At 46.8% G+C, this 19,357-nt stretch overlaps 1 pseudogene; it reads right to left on the bottom strand.

Annotated features, from left to right (window-relative positions):
* Positions 1-17,994: 17,994 nt before the first annotated feature.
* LOC124509614 (aldo-keto reductase family 1 member B10-like) lies at positions 17,995-18,960 on the bottom strand (annotated as a pseudogene).
* Between the last annotated feature and the right edge of the window lie 397 nt (positions 18,961-19,357).

Genomic DNA, 19,357 nt, shown 5'->3' with positions numbered 1-19,357 from the left:
CCACTTGGGGTGCCTGGGTAGCTCAAGTCGGTTAAGCGTTCGACGTCAGCTCAGGTCACGATCTCGCGGTTCGTGGGTTCGAGTCCCGCATCCGGCTCTGTGCTGACAGCTCGGAGCCTGGAGCCTGCTTCGGATTCTGTGTCTCCCTCTCTCTCTGCCCCTCCCCGGCTTGTGCTTTCTCAAAAATAATAAACGTTTAAATTTTTTTTCAAAAGCTGTATTTAGTATCCACTTGGTGTCAGAGAGCTTGGGGTTGGTAATATAGTTCAGGATGTCTAGCGTTAACTGACATTAGTACCTCTAATCATCACGTCTACTAAAAACCCACCGTACATTTCCATTAGGCCCTCATGAGGGTGGTCCTGTGCTATTGAGAACTGCTTAGCAGGATGGGGACCACAGCGAGAGCTCCCTAAATACACACTCTGCGTATGGCTTCCTTCCTTTCTTTGTCTCACCTACCCTCTTGTTTACCATTGTTGTCTTGAATCATCTGTAAGTCATTTTCACTCATATTTAAGTCTCGGGGTCTCCTTCTGGGAGGCAGGCACTTTGTTAGGGCAGGAGGCACGATACGGCATCCTAAGCTCTCTTAAGAAATTCTCTGGACCCCAGGGCTCCTGGGTGGCTCAGTCGGGTAAGCGTCTGACTTTGGCTCAGGTCACGATCTCTTGTTCGAGAGTTCAAGAACCCCACATCGGGCTCTGCACTGACAGTGCGAAGCCTGCTTGCGATTCTCTCTCTCTCCCACTTGCGCTCTCTCTCTGTCAAAATAAACTCTAAAGAGGAGGAGGAGGAGGAGGAGGAGGAGGAGGAGGAGAAATAATAATTCTCTGAACCTCGTAGCCTCTTGTATGTGTCACCTTTTTTTCCTTTGCTATTTTTTATGGGCATATGTACCTTTTGGTATTACCTTTCCGCTGTTTTAAAATACTTTCCTTGAAATGCAAATCAAAACCACAATGACCTATCCCCTCACACCTGCCAGCAGAAGGGCTAAAATCAAAAACACAAGACACAAGTGTTGGCGAGGATGTGGAAAAAAAGAAACCCTCGGGCACCGTTGGTGGGGACGCAAACTGGTGCAGCCACTGTGGAAAACAGTACGAAGGCTTCTCAAGCAGTTAAACATGGAGGGGCGCCTGGCTGGCTCAGTCAGTAGAGCGTCCAACTCTTGGTCTTGGGGTTTTGAGTTGGAGCCCCACAATGGGTGTAGAACTTAGAGTTTCTGTGTAAACAAAAAAAAAAATTAAAACTAGAATTGCCCTAAGATCCAGTAATGTCGCTGTGGGGTGTTTACCCAAAGAATACAAAGACACTAATTTGAAAAGATATATGCACCCCTATGTTCACTGCAGCATTATTTACGATCGCCAAATCATGGAAGCAGCCCAAGTGTCCAGCGATAGATGGATGGATAAAGAAGATTATGTATATACAGTGGAATATTACTCGGCCATAAAAAGAATAAAACCTTGCCATTTGCAGCAATATGAATGGATCTAGAGAGTATAATGCTCAGTGAAAGAAGTCGGAGAAAGACAAATAGCAAAGGATTTCACTCGTAACAAAACAAACGAACAAAGAAAAAGAGAGACAAACATGAAAACAGACTTTTCACTCTAGGGAACGAATTATTGATTGCCAGAGGAGAGGTGGGTGGGGGGATAGATAAAATAGGTGAAGGAGATTAAGAATACACTTATCACGGGGCGCCTGGGTGGCTCAGTCGGTTAAGCGTCCGACTTCGGCTCAGGTCACGATCTCACGGTTCGTGAGTTCGAGCCCCACTTCGGGCTCTCTGCCGTCAGTGCAGGGCCCAATTTGGATCCTCTGCCTCTCTCTCTGCCCCTTCCCTGCTTACACAAGCACTCTCTCTCTCACAAGCAAACATTAAAAAAAAAAAAAAGTTTCCGAAAACAAATAAATAAGTACTTGCTTTGAATCACTTGCAGCCCAAACACCCTCATCCTCTTTAAGTGCAGAACCATGCCTCTAGCACTCCTTAAGAATAATTAAGAAGACACATTTTGGGGTGCTTGGACACCTTATGACTCCCTCATCACTTCTTTTTTTTTTTTTTTTTTTGAGAGCACACATCCATGCTGTGAGACACAGAGGGAGAGAAAGAGAATCCCAAGCAGGGTCCATGCTTAGCGCGGGACTCATGACGTCGAGATCATAACCTGAGCGGAAGTCAAGACACTCGACACCCGGAGCCACCCAGGTGCCCTTCCTTCGTCAACTTTAAAACTAGTTCCCTTCAGTACTAAAAACACAGTAGGCTTAGTAGTCACGTTTGTGCCCTGTGACTCACCAGTCCTTGGCCGTGGCTGATTGGACCAGGGTGGATATACAAGCCATGCTTTTCCTCTCCAAGACTTTGGAATTGGAACACTAAGGTCATTAGTCTGTCGGTCAACTGGAGAGTGGCATGGGACAAGTCAAGGCATGTCCAAGCCAAAGTTAGGGCAGGGGACTGACGGGGGAGAGGAGTAACAAGGCCACTGAGCAGAAAGGGAGCAAATGCTGAGGGACTAGGTGGTTCTTATCCATTTTATCTGCATCTATGTCTATATCCGTATCCATATCAATATCTATACACAATCTACATATCTAGCGACATATATATAACCCCGTATCACAGTATCTCTACAACTACACCCACGTGCACCTATTTCTATATAGCTCTATGTCTATCCCTCTCTGTGTATGTTTCTCTCCATGTATCCATGAGTATCTAACGCCATATCTGTATCGACATGTCCATAACTCTATCGCTATACCTCTATCACTCTGTGCGTGATTCTCTCTCTATATGTGTAGCTATCGATATCCTTAGGTCTATGATAGTATCTCTATATATTTACATCTCTGTAATTCCATCTATATACCTGTAACTGTCTATAACTGTCTATATCATATCACTGTCTCTCTATCTCAAGTTAGTTTTAGGATTCTTCTGTTCCTTGAGCTCTCCGTCTCTAGGAGTCCCTGGATCCTTCTAATAGACGTTCTCTGACCCTGAGCTAGTTTGAGTGAGTTTTTATGTCCTGCATCCAGAAGGGTCTAGACTAAAACACTATTACATTCCACCTCCTACCTTTTGCCCAGTCTGGCCAACCTGCACTGACCTCTTCTTTTTTTTTTTTTTTAATTTTTTTTTTCAACGTTTATTTATTTTTGGGACAGAGAGAGACAGAGCATGAACGGGGGAGGGGCAGAGAGAGAGGGAGACACAGAATCGGAAACAGGCTCCAGGCTCCGAGCCATCAGTCCAGAGCCTGACGCGGGGCTCGAACTCACGGACCGCGAGATCGTGACCTGGCTGAAGTCGGACGCTCAACCGACTGCGCCACCCAGGCGCCCCTGCACTGACCTCTTCTAATAAGAAAAGGAGACATTCATTTGCATCAAACATAGAATCTTAAGATGGAAGAAATTCGGGGAATCACATGGTCCACGCCTCCCACTTCACAGACAAGAAAATGGGTACAGAGAGCTCCAGCCTGGAGTCGGCCTTAAGATGTTGGAGGTATTTACTACTAGAGGTAGTAAAATATAAAAATGGGAATAGAATGAGGGCACCTGGATGGCTCAGTTGCTGGAGCATCTGACTCTTGATTTCTGCTGGGATCGAGCCCCACATTGGGCCCTGTGCTGAGTGTAGAGCCTGCTTAAGATATATTCTCTCTCTCTCTCTCTCTCAGCGTCTGGGTGGCTCAATCCACTGAGCGACCCTTGACTTCACCTCAGGTGAATTCTTCACCTCACCTCAGGTCGTGATCTTACGGTGTGGGAGTTCAAGCCCCACATCCCTGCTTGGGATTCTCTCTCTTCCTCTCTTTCTGCCCCTCCCTCGTTTGCTCGTGCGCACTCTCTCAAAATAAATAAACTTTAAAAAGATTCTCTCTCCCTCTGCCCCTCCCCATGCTCATCCTCTAAAATAAAATATAAATAAATAAAAAGAATGAGGTCACCTGATAAGTGTTCTTCCTGGCCCTGCAGTTTATTCTCATGGGGCAAATGAAATGCACAGAGGAATTGAAAGAAACAGTTCATCCGTCGACCTTTTAAAATCTATGGCAGCAGGGGCGCCTGGGTGGCTCAGTCGGTTAAGCATCCGACTTCGGCTCAGGTCAGGATCTCACGGTCTGTGAGTTCGGGCCCCGCGTCGGGCTCTGGGCTGACAGCTCGGAGCCCGGAGCCTGCATCGGACCCTGCGTCTCCCTCTCTCTCTGCCCCTCCCCTGCTTGCACTCTGTCTCTCTCAAATATAAACAAACATTGACAAAATTTTTGGCACTCTCTGTTCATTGCCGAGGGCTGCTTACCTTGAACCCTTGCCACTCTTCATCAAAGGGCTTTGTAGTCACTGATGACAACTAAACTAGTAATGGACAGGGATTTGGTGACTCAACACCCCAGATACCTCACCTCTTGGTTGGCAGAGCTCTACACGGACTCCTGGCGTTCCCCAGGGGGACTGAGCACCAGACGCCCAGCATGGACGCTGGCTTGATAATTTACTCTTTACTGGCTTTCTTCTCCTACCCATCTCATTTCCACACTCCCTTGCCAAAACTTCCCACGATCACCTTCCAAGTAACCTCCTGGCATTCACCCCCTTGCCTCTGGGGAAACCCTAAACAAGATACCTACGTACCTTCTAGTAGAAACATTTCCATCTGAGCTTTGGGGCCCTCCTTAGAAGCCCATCTGACATAAACTCTATTGTATATATGAATTCAGAGGTTCCCCACATCCAACTTGAGAACAGTGAGGTGCTTTGGTCTTCTTCAGTGGCCATTTTGGTACAACCTGTTATCCTAGTCTGACTATAAGCAAGAGGATAAAACCCATAAATCTAATCCTAAATTTATTGCTTGGCCCCACACCTTTCATTTTACTGAACTTATTTAAACATGTGGTGTTTTGGGTATGGTGTAATATTTGTATGGTATGAAAATGAAGAAAATACACCTTGTAAAATTAAACTATAAATTGCCTAGGGGGGCACCTGGGTGGTTCAGTCAGGTAAGCACGCAACTTCAGCTCAGATCATGATCTCACAGTTCATGGGTTCGAGCCCTGCACTGGGCTCTCTGTTGCTTGTGATTCTCTCTCCCTCTCCCTCAAAAATAAACATTAAAACAATTGTTTTTAATTCCCTAAATGACAGATTTATGATGTTTATAAATTCTAGAATTTTTCTTTCGTCAAACTCCTGATACTTGAACGCCGGAGACAAGAATTTATGTAATTGGAAGCTTATGGTAGAAACACAACATAACAATTATTTTGTATTTCATAGATCTCTTTGCCAAATAGAAACATATGTAACAGGGGCGCCTGGGTGGCTCAGTCAGTTAAGCGTTTGACTCTTGATTTCAGCTCAGGTCATGATCCCAGGGTCATGAGATTGAGCCCCATGTACAGCTCCACACTGAGAATGGAGACTGCCTAAGAGTTTCCGTCTCTCCCTCTGCCCCTCTCCCCTGCTTGCGTGCACTCTCCCTAAAAAATAAAAAAAAAATACAGAAAAATATGTGCTAAAATTTTGTTGATGTGAAATAATCTTCATACTATGAAAATAAGATACCTCACGTTTGCTACTGGGCTCCATTAATGTAAGTTAATTAGTAAAACATTGTAGATGATGGCATATTTTCAGGAATTACTAATACAACATAAAGCTGATGGAAATGTTTGTGCTTGAAGCTGACTGTTGAAAAGTTGATTGTGTTTTCTCTTTCACGCAAACGATGTCCCCAGCACCCATCTGTAGAACAGAGCACCGAACAAGAGAAAATTCCTACTCTGAGAGCTTCCTTATGAGGGAAAGCAGATGATGGTAGGTAAATATGCAAGTAATAGAACTTTTGCTTTTAGTTGGTTTTTTTTGGCGGGGGGGGGGGGGGAGGAACATCCCGTTACATACAAAGCCCTTAATTTGGCTTTATAGTCACAGAACAACAAAACTGGAGATTTACATACCATTTATTTAAACCGCACCTACTTTCTACAACATACCTTTTAAATTAATACTTAACCAAGTTTTAGGGGCGCCTGGGTGGCTCAGTCGGTTAAGCATCCGACTTCGGCTCAGGTCATGATCTCGCGGTCTGCGAGTTTGAGCCCCGCGTCGGGCTCTGTGCCGACAGCTCGGAGCCTGGAGCCTGCTTCGGATCCCGCGTCTCCCTCTCTCTCTGCCCCTCCCCTGCTCGCGCGCTCCCTCAAAAATAAACATTAAAAAAAAAATCAAAGAAACAAAGAATAAACATTTTTTAAAGTAGCATAACACTTGGTCTCTTTTGGATACAACGGCAAGGGGCAGCAATTATAGGAAACACATGCAAAACAGCCACCTAACGCTTCGTATCAGTCCTGAAGGATAGAAACATACAAGTGCAAACCTTAGCAATCAAGCAGCATGAGACCCCCTCCTCCTCGTCGTCAAAGGAGGAAAATGCCTGCCGGGTAGTTGCCGTGAATTGCCGAGTTTTGCTTCCGGCTTCGGGGGCTAAGCCGAGGATCTCTGATTCCCAGACCCAAACCCGTCAGGTGTCACCCGAATGCTAACGATACCACTGACGTGCAGCCTCGCTCTGGCCTCATCACCCCGAATTTTGCCTGACCTGTTTTCCGGGTAACAAGACGGCTGCAAGCAGGTATTTGTGAGATCCAATATAGCTGGACTTCTAAGACTCAGAAATCAAGCGGTCGGTCTCAAACTGCGAATTCTGGGATCATTCAACGACGGCATTTCTTCACCAGTCTCCAAGGGTTCGTGGGAATACTCTGGGGATAGGAGCCATCTAGAAGGTTGGTATTCTGATTTAAGTGCAAGTGCGGACAGATAGAAGATGCCACCTTTGAAGGAGGTGGGTCCAAGCCTGCCGCCCAATCATTTATGCAAGGATTCTTTTTTGGTGCCTTTACTGTTCTGTCCAACTCAAACGGATTCCAGGCCAACTGAGAACTCTGGTTCCCGTACATATTCATCGAAGTACAGACACGGGAAATGGTGAACTGTAAGACAAGTCTGGGAAGACAAACTTCTAAAGAAGTTGGTCCCATTTTTCTCTGGTGTCACCCGTCTTTGTTTTGTTTTGGCTTTTACGACATAAAAATCAGGGCCAGATAGGGCCACGTGAATGATCTGGGTTAAAGAATGGAGGTTAAAGTCCCACCTGTTACTAGCTGTATCACATGGGGGGAGTTCAACTTGTTTTTTTAATTTCCGCAGTTGTGAAACGGGAAGAAGCTACCTCCCAGGGTCATTGTGAAGTTAAGTGAGTTAATACAAACCCAGACTTTAGAATGGTGTCTAGTACAAGGCAAAAACCCATCTAGTGTTAGAGGTCATCAGACAGTTGGAATGGGTTTTTTAAAATTTATTTTATTTTATTTTATTAAAAAAATTTTTTTTAACGTTTATTTATTTTTGAGACAGAGAGAGACAGAGCATGAGCAGGGGAGGGGCAGAGAGAGAGGGAGACACAGAATCCGAAGCAGGCTCCAGGCTCCGAGCCGTCAGCCCAGAGCCTGACGTGCGACGTGGGGCTCGAACTCACGGACCGCGAGATCGTGACCTGAGCCGAAGTCGGACGCTTAACTGACTGAGCCACCCAGGCGCCCCCAATTTTTTTTATTTTAGATGTGTCCCAAGCCCACAACTAGAGTGGCATCCATGCTTTGAACTCCCAAAGCTCCTTCCATACCACCACACTACAGCCCCCCCCTTCAAAACCAACACGGGTTCTAGAGTTTGGGGGTCAACTAGGACTGAATCTGCCAGTTGTACCGTTGGTTACCATACCAAAGAGGATGCATTTGGGGAGACCGAATTTTCTGCAGCATGACAAATATGACGTCAGTATTCATTGCAAGGATTCGGTCAAGGCTTTCTAAGAAGTTTAGTAAAAGCCTCCTTGTTTTTCCATAATAAACCTCCTCAGGTTTTATTCTTCGGCTACAGAAGATCCCCAACACTCACGACCACGCCAAGGGGAAATCTCGGTCAAAAAATGTTGTCGTATGGTGGGGACAGAGAAACATTTGTGCTCCAGTGGAAAGCAGTGTGTTTAGATGGCACCCTTCCTGGTTTCCTGACTCTAGCTTTTCAGAGTCTGTGAGCTATTCGACTACATGTTGTAGACGACGGGTCACAGCGCGTAATCATTACTATCCACAGACCTGTACCATCCTGCAAATGGAGGCACGTTCATTTCAACATTCCTGGTCTACGTGTGTCTGTTCTTTGATTTCTCCCCTGAGCTACTTGTAGTATCGTCCTAGTTCCCACAGCGATGAGTTAAGTCTTTAACATGCGTTCGTCTTACATTTTTAGGAGAGCCATGATTTTTTTTACCTTTCGAAAACTATCACTTTGGTCTTCAATCAGAGTTAACCGAAATACAGCTTAAATATTTGAAATCTAACATGACCAGATAGAGTAGATAATAGGTTTTAAAAATACTGGTTCTACATACGGGGCACTGGTTTGATAACTAAGACACTCTGAGGTGTGATTTCCAAACCAGTTAGATTCTTTTTTTCTTTAATTTTTTTTTCTTTTTTAAATTTTTTTAACGTTTTTATTTATTTTTGAGACAGAGAGAGATAGAGCATGAATGGGGGAAGGTCGGAGAGAGAGGGAGACACAGAATCTGAAACAGGCTCCAGGATCTGAGCTGTCAGCACAGAGCCTGATGTGGGGCTCAAACTCACGGACCGCGAGATCATGACCTGAGCTGAAGTCAGGTGCTCAGCCGACAGAGCCACCCAGGTGCCCATCAGTTTGTTTTTGTTTTAAATCACAATTTATTTCTACTTCTCTGTAATAGAGTTCTTAAATTTGAACAAAGCAAGGGTACCTGGGTGGCATTCCTCTCCCCTGCTCACACACTTTAAAATAAAAATTCTTTACATTAAAAAAACCCCAACAAAATAAAGTACTTCCCCAACCCAAATTTACTGAAATAGAAATAAACTTTAAAAAACGAATATGTTGGGGGGCGCCTGGGTGGTTCAGTCGGTTAAGCACCCGACTTCGGCTCAGGTCATGATCTCAGAGCTTGTGAGTTCAAGCCCTGCATCAGGCTCTGTGCTGACAGCTCAGAGCCTGGAGCCTGCTTTGGATTTTGTGTCTCCCTCTCTCTCTGCCCCTCCCCCGCCCACACTCTGTCTCTTTCTCTCAAAAATAAATAACAAAACCTTAAAAAAATTTTTAAATGAATATATTGGAACCATCTATGTTGACTAGGGAGGGCTATTAAAAAATTAACTGTTAAGATAGAAGATTGATTTTTCATCAGAGAGGCTAAAAACAACTAACATCACATGGCTAGCTGGTAATTTTTTTTTTATTTTTATAATTTTGTAAAGTTTATTTTATTTATTCTGAGAGATACAGTAAGTGAGCACAGGAGCGGCAGAGAGAGGAGAAAGAACCCCAAGCAAGCTCCACACTGTCAGCACGGAGCCCGATGTGGGGCTCGAACTCACGAACCACGCAATCACGACCGGAGCTGAAATCAAGAGTCGGACGCTTAACTGACTGAGCCGCCGAGGCGCCCCCAGCTGATATTCTTACTACTAGCTCCCATGTGTGTTTATTTTTCTAATACCACCAAAACGATTCACTCAGTTCTCCGAGGACACTGACCAAGTGCCCCACAGATTCAATTCCATTCTCTGACACTGTCTACCCAGAGGTAACATCCGATGCCACAGGTTAAGGGCTCAGTCCTCCAAGACTGCCGCCACCAACTTCAGGCACCAGTCCCAAGTACCAGTTGTCACCCGTGCCTCTGACCGGCAAGCTATAGGACTGGAGGTTTCAACGATCCTTTCCCTGGGTTTAACTTGCTAGAGCAGCTCCCAGAACTCCAAAAAACCATTTTACTTACTAGATCACCGGTGTATTAGGAAAGAATAGAAGCGTGGCACAGCCAGATGGAAGAGTTCATCGGACAAGGCGAGGGGAAAGGGCGCGGAGCTTCTATGCTGAGCATGTCACTTCTTGCAACCACATGTGTTCACTAACCCAGAAGCTCTCCAGACCCTGTCCTCTTGGGTTTTTATGGAGGCTCTGCGACATAGGCTTGATCAATTACATCACTGACTATTGGAGATTGAATTCCATCACCGGCCCCTTCCCCCTCGCTCCCCCCCCCCCCAAAGGGACTTAAAGTTCCAACCCTCGAGCACTTGCTCGGTTCCCCTGGCAACCAGCCCCCATCCTTAAACCCCTCCCCAAAGTCACGCCATTCACTTAACAAAAAAAACGCTTTTCATTGCCGAGGAAATTCCAAAGGTCTTAGGATCTCCGCGCCAGGAACCGGCATTGGAAGACCATATAAATATTTCTTATTATGACTCACAAGTATCACACTACCGTTTCAGCTCTGTGGACAAAGTTAAGGCAATTTTGTAGGTAATTTAGACCAAGGTTACTTTCTTTGGAGGTGGGTGGGGAGAGCTTGGGTAGGATTATATAGGGTGACCAATTTGTCTCCGTTTGCCTGGGACTTTTTGGTTTAGCGCTGAGAATCCCGTCTTAGGAGAACCCTCAGTTCAGGGCAAACTGGGATGGTTGGTCACCCCAGGTTTGAGTTATCGAAAAAGGCTAACCATATTGAAGATGAACACGTGAGATTTTCAATCATCTTCCTATCATAGTAGAGAAAGTATGGGCTTTGGAATCTAACTTGGGCTCAGATTTCGGTCATGCATCTTACCAGCTCTGTGGCCGTGGGCAAATTACTCAACCTCTCCGGTGCCCAGGTTAGTGAGGATAACACTACCTGACTTCCCAAGACGGTGGTGAGAATTAACGCACGGCCTTCAAGGACGTTTGTGCCACAGTAAGCTTGCCGTGTGTGTGGCTCACAGATAATGCCGGTGGTGCTGAGGTGGGAGGTGCGGGGCGCTGGGAGGTGGTTAAGCACAGCAATGAACATAGCATGCATCATACAACAAGCAGATCCCAGTTGTGGGACGACCGTGGGCCAGGTACCGGTCTAAACCCTTTACCCGAATTAACGAACTTAATTCTCATTCCTCCTGGCAACCCTAGGAAGTACACGCTGTTGTTACCTCCACTGTACAGGGAAGGGATCGGAGGCATGGAGAGGTTAAGTGATTGGCCCAAAGTCTCCCTGCTGATCAATGGCAAAGCCAAGGTTCTGATCACGAGATGGGCCAAAGTGAAGGGCCCGCCAGGGTGTCTAACAGGCAGCTAGAGACACAAGTCACGGGCTCGCAGCAGAGGTCAGAGTGGTGTTCACAAGGCCCCATCTGGGAGGGCAGGAGAGGAAGAGGGTACTGAAGAAGACAGAGTAGGAAAGACCGGGGAAGGAGAGAACATAAAAATGAAAGGGAAACTTTCGAGGGAGTGTTCTAGTATGTGGACAAATTCAAGGAGATCAAGGATGATGAGAAAAAGGCCGTTGGGCTGGGCAGGTAGGCCCCCTGAAGGCTTCTCTAGTGCAGCTCCGGGGGGCTCAGGGAGAGGAATCCAGCTTATGGTTACAGCAGGTCCTGGATCCTGCCCGTCCACTAGGACCATCTGCCGGCCTCTCCCAAAAGTAGGAGTTAGACCCTAGGACTCATCTCTAGAGATTCTGATCCAATTGGTTGGAGGTAGATCACTGGCTTCCGGCTTTCAGTGTTTCTCTAAAAGACCCCGAGATGATTCCATTTACTATCGTAGCACTGAGTTCAAGAAGGGCTACGGTTTGCGAAAGAGTGACGGTCAAGTTGCAAGTGGGTCTGTAAATAAGTTTAAAAAAGGAGAAAGAGGGGCGTCTGGGTGGCTCAGTCGGTTAAGTGTCTGACTCTTGATCTGAGCTCAGGTTTTGATCTCAGGGTCCTGAGGTCAGGCCCCACACTGGGTGTGAAGCCTATTTTAAAAAAAGAAAGGAGAAAGACAACTGGAGGGGAACAAGAACCACCATATGAGCTCCTACTATGGGCCAAACTCTCTCTAAACACTTGGCATACACCTTTGCGTTTAATCACCAGACCAGCCTGTCACCGGAGAACCCTTAGCATCCCCCATGTTCCCCGCTTAGGAAACGAACGTCTGAAAAGATCCAGAACCTTCCCCAAGTCACCTCGCGGGAAAGCAAAGAAATCAGGATCAAACCCTGGCAGCCTGGTAAATACAAACGAAGTTATTTTTCAGGTTATCAGAGAGAGGGGCATATTAATGGGCAGGAGGGGAGACTTCTCTACACCAACGGTTTTCTTCCCAGGGTAACCTGTGTTCATTTCCTCTTGACAGATGAACTTTTGCTTTTTAATCCAAATGGATTATACTTCCATGTCTTATGTCCTTATTTTCTCCCACGCCTTCTTCCTGCCATCCCCCCAAGAACAAACAGTACCTGTGAACAAGCGCGATGGTCTTCAGAGAGGAAACCCCTGTTCTGGAAATTCCGCTGGCAGAAGTAGAACCCTTTGCGGCTCTGCCTACAAAGAAATGCGGGTGCTCTCAGAGGGTCACGCACACTGGAGGCACTGTGCCCCCAAATGTAAAGGGTGCCGAGGGGGCCAAGGGCAGGTGCGTGGAGTGCTGCTGATGTCTGCTCCCAGGTGGGACAGAGTTGTCCGGGATGGGTCAGAGATGTGGGAGAAGGGAAGGAACTTCCTGTTCCATCTGAAAGTCACATGGCAAGAGGTGGCAGGCAAGCGGGAAGCCCGAAGCTGTGCTCAAATGAGTCAGAGGGACAATCCGCAACCCCGACAAATGGGGGAGTGCGTGGACCTCTTCCACACCTCCTCAACTCCAACGCACCGGGAAGGGGTCTGGAGGGACAGGACTCGACCATTCAAGGGGGCCGAGGGCTTTGGTAACTTGGAAACCGAAGCTCTCTCTGAAAGTTGGACGATCTAGACACATCCGGGCTCGCGAAGCAGATATACACATCCTCTGACAGGCCCCGCTCCGCAACAAGTATTGCCTAACACCACAATGAGGAAGGGGACAGTTGCACAGCCTGCTGCCCACGGGTCTTTCCAGGGCAGTGGCTCGACCCCGCCCCCCGATTATACAGATGATCCCAGAGAGGTTCTGTTGATCACCCACGGGCTCAGCTAGGCTACTGACTGTGCCTAAAGATGAACGGCATCAGAAATCTCCAAACCCGGATCTTCCATGACTGCCCTAACCCCACCCCAGTCACTCACCCTGCCAAGTGTCCTGGGAGAAGTGGGGTACTCTAAGCATCTCCGGCAAACATCCACGCTCGGTCTCTTCACCACTGGCTAGCGCTAGCTCTTACTCTGGTCTAGGATATGTAGAACCCTCAAGAACTCTTGGGGCACCCGGGTGGCTCGGTCGGGCAAGACTCTGATTCTTGATTTCAGCTCAGGTCATGATCTCATGGTTTGTGAGGTGGAGCCCCACATCAGGCTCTGCATTGACCAGGCGGACCTTGGGATCCCCCCTCTCCCTCTCTGCCCCTCTACTACTCGCGCGCACATGCTGTCTATCAAAATAAACAAACATTAAAAAAAAAAAGAAAGAATTCCTTTTGCTTAAGACCTAGGCTACTGCACATCTATACAGTTTAACCAAGAGGCGCATGCTTTTTGGACCTTCTGAGGAGCAGACAGTCCAGGGCTCTGGCCACAGGAGTTCGGAGAGAGACAAGAGTAACGGAAAGATGGTCCTATGGAGTAGAGGTTGGCAAACTTGTTCGCAAAGGGCCAAAGAACAAATAATTTAGGGCTTGCAGGTCATGTGGTCTTTGTCCTAACTACTCAACCCTGCAGGGGTAGAGCAAAAGCAGTATAGTTGATACAAACATGCACGAATGTGGCCATGTTCCAATAAAACTTTATTTATGGACCTTGACATTTCCGTGTCACGTAATTTTTGTGTGTTGAGAAACACTCTTTTGATGTTTTTTTCAACCATTTAAAAATGTAAAAGCCATTCTCAGCTCCCAGAACGGACAAAAACAGACCGTGGAGAGGATGTGGCCCATAGACCATAGTTTGCCAATCCCTGTTGTAGAAGGAAGATCCCCAGCGAGCCCAGCCAGCTACACTCACACACGCTTTCATTTCTGTCATTGCACATTTCCACATCTTAGCAGACCAACCTTGACGTGCGATCTCCAGAATATTTTGTCCACGGCTAGGACGCGTCTCTCACTCTTGGATTGAGAGTTGAGAGAGACCTAAGTCGCCTGTGAAGTTAAATCACGGGGCCACGGCAACAGATGTTGGCGAGGATGTGGAGAAAGAGGATCCTTCTTGCGCTGCTGGTGGGAATGCAAGCTGGTGCAGCCTCTCTGGAAAACAGTAGGGAGGTTCCTCAAAAAATTAAAAGTAGAATGACCCTACGACCCAGCAATGGCACTACTAGGTATTTATCCAAGGGATACAGGTGTGCTGTTTCGAAGGGACACATGCACCCCCATGTTTATAGCAGCACTATCAACAATAGCCAAAGTATGGAAAGAGCCCAAATGTCCATCGATGGATGAATGGATAAAGAAGATGTGGTATGTGTGCGTATATATATATACACACACACACACACACACACACACACACACACACACACACACAATGGAGTATTACTCGGCAATCAAAAAGAATGAAATCTTGCCATTTGCAACTACGTGGATGGAACTGGAGGGTATTACACTAAGTGAAATTAGTCATTCAGAGAAAGACAAAACTCATATGACTTCACTCATATGAGGACTTTAAGAGACAAAACAGATGAACATAAGGGAAGGGAAACAAAAATAACATACAAACAGGGAGGGGGAACAAAACATAAGAGACTCTTAAGTATGGAGAACAAACAGAGGGCTACTAGAGGGGGTGTGGGAGCAGGGGATGGGCTAGATGGGTAAATGGATAAGGGGCATTAAGGAATCTACTCCTGAAATCACTGTTGCATTACACGCTAATTTGGATGTAAATTAAAAAAAATTAAGAATTCTGAAAAAAAAAAAGAAAAAATGGGGCCACATTAGTCACTTGTGGGTGAAATTTTTATTTTATTTTATTTTATTTTTTTTTAATTTTTTTTTCAACGTTTTTATTTATTTTTGGGACAGAGAGAGACAGAGCATGAACGGGGGAGGGGCAGAGAGAGAGGGAGACACAGAATCGGAAACAGGCTCCAGGCTCCGAGCCATCAGCCCAGAGCCTGACGCGGGGCTCGAACTCACGGACCGCGAGATCGTGACCTGAGCTGAAGTCGGACGCTTAACCGACTGCGCCACCCAGGCGCCCGTTGTGGGTGAAATTTTAACTTACTAAATATTAAATTGCAAACTGAAAGAAGGGCTTTCCAAAGGTTTAAGGAAGCCATTCTACACACACATGCACATTTTTCTCAACTTGAAACAGAACGTAAGAATATTCTGGGAGCCGAAGCTGAACTGAATCAACATGCCATTTGGTCTGAGTTTTTGGAGAAAGAAGTCAGGAGAAACACCAAACCATTTGACATTTACCTGTGGAAAGTCCTCAAACCCGGGACACCGTGGTCGACCCCAAGTGCAAGCTCCCAACCTTCAACTGGGTGATAAACATTTTGAGCGTGAGGGCCTCATCGGGGATCAGAGGGTTTTATTTCCTGTCAAAATGCCTTTCCCACCGTTCAGCCACAATAGAGGCCTGTCACTGTACTAGCCGCTCTGCCCTTCTCGTAGAAGAAAAAGGGAAGTCCCATTAAAATGACTCCCGCGTTGTGGTCAGTGGTAGAGGACACCAAGAATATAGTTAGTGGTTCTGCAAAGGTCAGCCTCTGAGCATTATACATGTTGACATTCAAAATCAGTCACGTAAGCTGCCAAAAGTAGCTAACAGGAGCCTCTGGCGTTTAAGTCGCCAGAATCTCTATTTGGAGAGAAAGCTGATGGCACGAAGGTTACGGTGCCAGACTTTAGGGAGCTTAAACGTGTTTTATTATTATTATTGGGAGTTTGGAGCGGATGGAGACTGGACGGGCGCTTGAAATAAAATATGGGTTTTTACGTTTTTAATGTTTATTTTTGAGAGAGAGAGAGAGAGAGACAGACAGAGTGTGAGCAGGGGAGGGGCAGAATGAGAGAGGGAGACACAGAATCTGAAGCAGGTTCCAGGCTCCGAGCTGTCAGCACAGAGCCCGACACGGGGCTCGAACCCACGAATGGTGAGGTCATGACCTGAGCCGAACTCGGACGCTTCACCGACTGAGCCACCCCGGCGCCCCAAAATACGGGTTTTGATGGCAGCCCACATTTTCTATGTTATGAAGATGCTACCCTGAGTTTAGACCTGTGGTGTTTTTTTTTTTTTTTTTTTAATTCTTCCTGCATCTTAATTCCGGAGTAAAGCAGGACAGACCCTTTCACCCTTAAGTGTCCTGTTCATTCCTAGAAATGGAGAGCAGGGACTGGAATCTATGGGGATGGAGAACCTAGACCTTGTCGGAAAAATGATGGCTTTAGGATTCTGGCAGTAGGGATTGAAGGCAAAAGGTCGAAGGAGCCAAGAAAAAACAACCCAGTAAGATTTGATATCAGATATAAATGAGCCAATGAACTTCCCACGGAGAGAAAGCAAGCAGCTAAAAAAGGGTCACATTTGTAGGAGAAACACAGAGTCGAGTCACGAACAGGTTTAGCTGGAAGTTAAGAGAAACATTCAACAAGTGACGTCCTGGGTACACGTGGAAGCACGGAACTGGGGTTCAGATAAGACGTGGGGACTGATCCAAATGAAGAGACCATCATCCACCATTTTAGAACATTCTCTGAATGGTCAAGGGAGTCAAATTTTTTTTAAGAGTTCGAGGGAAGACTCAAATGATCATTTATTGATCTATGCTCTGAAGATTTATAATGTTGAATTTTTTTTTTTAAGTTTATTTATTTTGGGACACAGAATGCAAGTGGGGGAGGGGCAGAGAGAGAATCCCAAGCAGGCTCCGCGCTGTCAGCTTGGAGCCTGATGCGGGGCTCAAAATCATGAACCGTGGGATCGTAACCCAAGCTGAAGTCGGACGCTTGACCGACTGAGCCACCCAGGTGCCCCTAATGTTGAAAATATTAAACAGAATGATAACCTGGCCCTTGATACAGATGTGACAGAGAGGGCGGGTCCTGGTGAGTAAGAAATCCTGAACTGTAAGGGGCGGGGGTTGCTGGCCCCACGGACCTTCCTCTGTTCGTCCTCATCGCAGAAGGCTTTCCTTTGCCGATCCCACGGTCGGGACTACGCTCTGTCCTCATCTTTACTTGGCTGGGTCCTTCGCACCATTCAGGTTCCAGCTCAGATGTCACCTCCTTGGAGAAGTCTTTCCAGATGACCACATCTGAGGCTGTATCCAAAGCTCTCAATCTGTACCGTGCAGGCCGATCTGTTACAATGCAGACTTGCGACTCCGTGGTTCAAGGGGCTGGGGGTGCGAGGCTGCGATTCTGCCTTTCTGACAAGCTCCCGGGGGCTCCAACCTGGCTTCCCCACACCCCACCTTGGGTAGCATCACTACCCCTTCCATCTCTGCTACACCACCTGCTGTGTTTTCTTCACGGCGTTTCTGGCACTTGGAAATTCTGTGTTGGATTGTGCATAAGTCGAGCAATTTGTTTACTGAGACATAAATTCCACAAGAGGAGGGACTTATTTTTTGTGCCATTATTCGTCTTTTATTTTTTTTTAATCCTCAAATCCTTCCAGTGTTCCCCAGTGATCGGATCAAATAATTGAAAAAAAGAAAAAAGATGGTAATTTGTTTATCAGTTCTACCTCCCTGTGATAATCTGCTCCTAGCTAACCGTACTGACCTAGACACAACCCTGCCTAGATTCTGGCCTACAGCAAGGCCAGGGTCACTGGGATTTCAGATCGGCTTGGCTAAAAGGGGACTCGGGTAGAGAGAGTTACACTGCAGTCAAGTCAAGAGAGAGAACCTGCCAGGTAATCTTATCAAGAGATTCAGCTTCAATAAGTCTGCACTAAAGGGATAAATCCTCTAAGTGAGAGCTAGAATCCACACTGCTTGGCCCTCCAGTTCTACTGAGTTAGGTATGGTCACCATCTCATCATTACTCAGTTTAAAGTCAAAAGCCTTGATGTCCTCAACAATGCATGCCACTGTCGCAGACTTGGGGATTCCAACCCTCTTCCCCTGGCTGGGGAACTGAATCAGACCCTGGGCTGTGGGTTTTTTGGGCTCTGCATCAATCACTTTAATCTTGAGACCCTCCAGAAGCGAAAAGTCCTTGGACTTGGCCCAGAGTCCTTCAGGAGAGCCCAGAAGGCTGTCAGTTGTAACGGGGATGCCCTTGGAATGGCAGTATTAGATCCATTTTTTCTCGTGTGGGGTATTTGCTTCTATTTCAGTCCAGGTTTGCTCAAGAGCCTTTCGATCTAGAAGTGGTGGAAGACTGCAAAGGCTCTCACCAGCCCCTCATCTACCAGCTCCTCCACGGTCCCCCAGGCTCCCAAGAACGTTAATTTACTGGTGAGGCCACTGCCTTATTGTCTTTGGAGAAAAAGTCCTTCCCAGGCTGCAATCCCGGTGACCAGTGAATCAAACAGACGTCCAAACAGTTCTGCGTCAGATCCTTCTAAGTCTTCTGACGGGCCTCTTTTGCTAGGATTCTCTCAAAGAAGGTGGGTCCTCACTTGCCAGTGATGAAGAGTTCCTCTTGCTTGACAACCTTCTCTTGGATGGCTTCTCCCACCTCATTCTTCCTCTTGATAGACACGGATAGGCTATCCTCACCTAGACTGTGCCTACATCAGCGGCCACCTTCACCGGCTCCTTGACTTTGCCTGGGGGAGACTTCCAGGTGCGCAGACCCACAAGAGACACCTTAGCTTTGGTACTGAGCTCCACGAAGGTGGCCGTGGTCAGGGATGAGACATTTCTGAGCAAGCAGGTAGATGTCCTGTGCCATGATTGAGGGCCCTGGCCCTCAAGCAGGGACTTCATCCGGGGTGCTCACCTTTGTATTCCCGACACTTAACACAGGGCCCGGCATGTTACCAATGTTCCCTAAGCACTACCGAATGAGTCTTTTTCAAAATTCATTAATTCCTTTCTCTCCTTACGGACTCAGCGACTGTTCCTGTATGCAACGGGACCTAGACTCTAAGTAAAGGGCAGAGTTACTCAAGTGCCAGGAACTGTTAGTTACTAGCCCAAACCAGGATAAGAAGCTTGTACTAGAAAGCAAATCTGACATGTTTCTCAGCAGTGCTCAGGGGGCATGACTTCCTTCTTCACAGCAACTTTCTTGATGAAGTAAATGGCTTCCCTTCCGGCACAACCTCCTTTCCTTGACAGACAGAACAGCGTGAAGTGGCAACTGTGGGTAGGTTGCATCGTT

This window comes from Lynx rufus, unplaced genomic scaffold, assembly GCF_022079265.1.
Source record: "Lynx rufus isolate CCGP_SWC_20201006 ecotype Redwood Valley unplaced genomic scaffold, mLynRuf1.p SCAF_14, whole genome shotgun sequence".
NCBI classification, from domain to species: Eukaryota; Metazoa; Chordata; class Mammalia; order Carnivora; family Felidae; genus Lynx; species Lynx rufus.
This window is presented reverse-complemented; position numbering and strand designations above follow the sequence as displayed.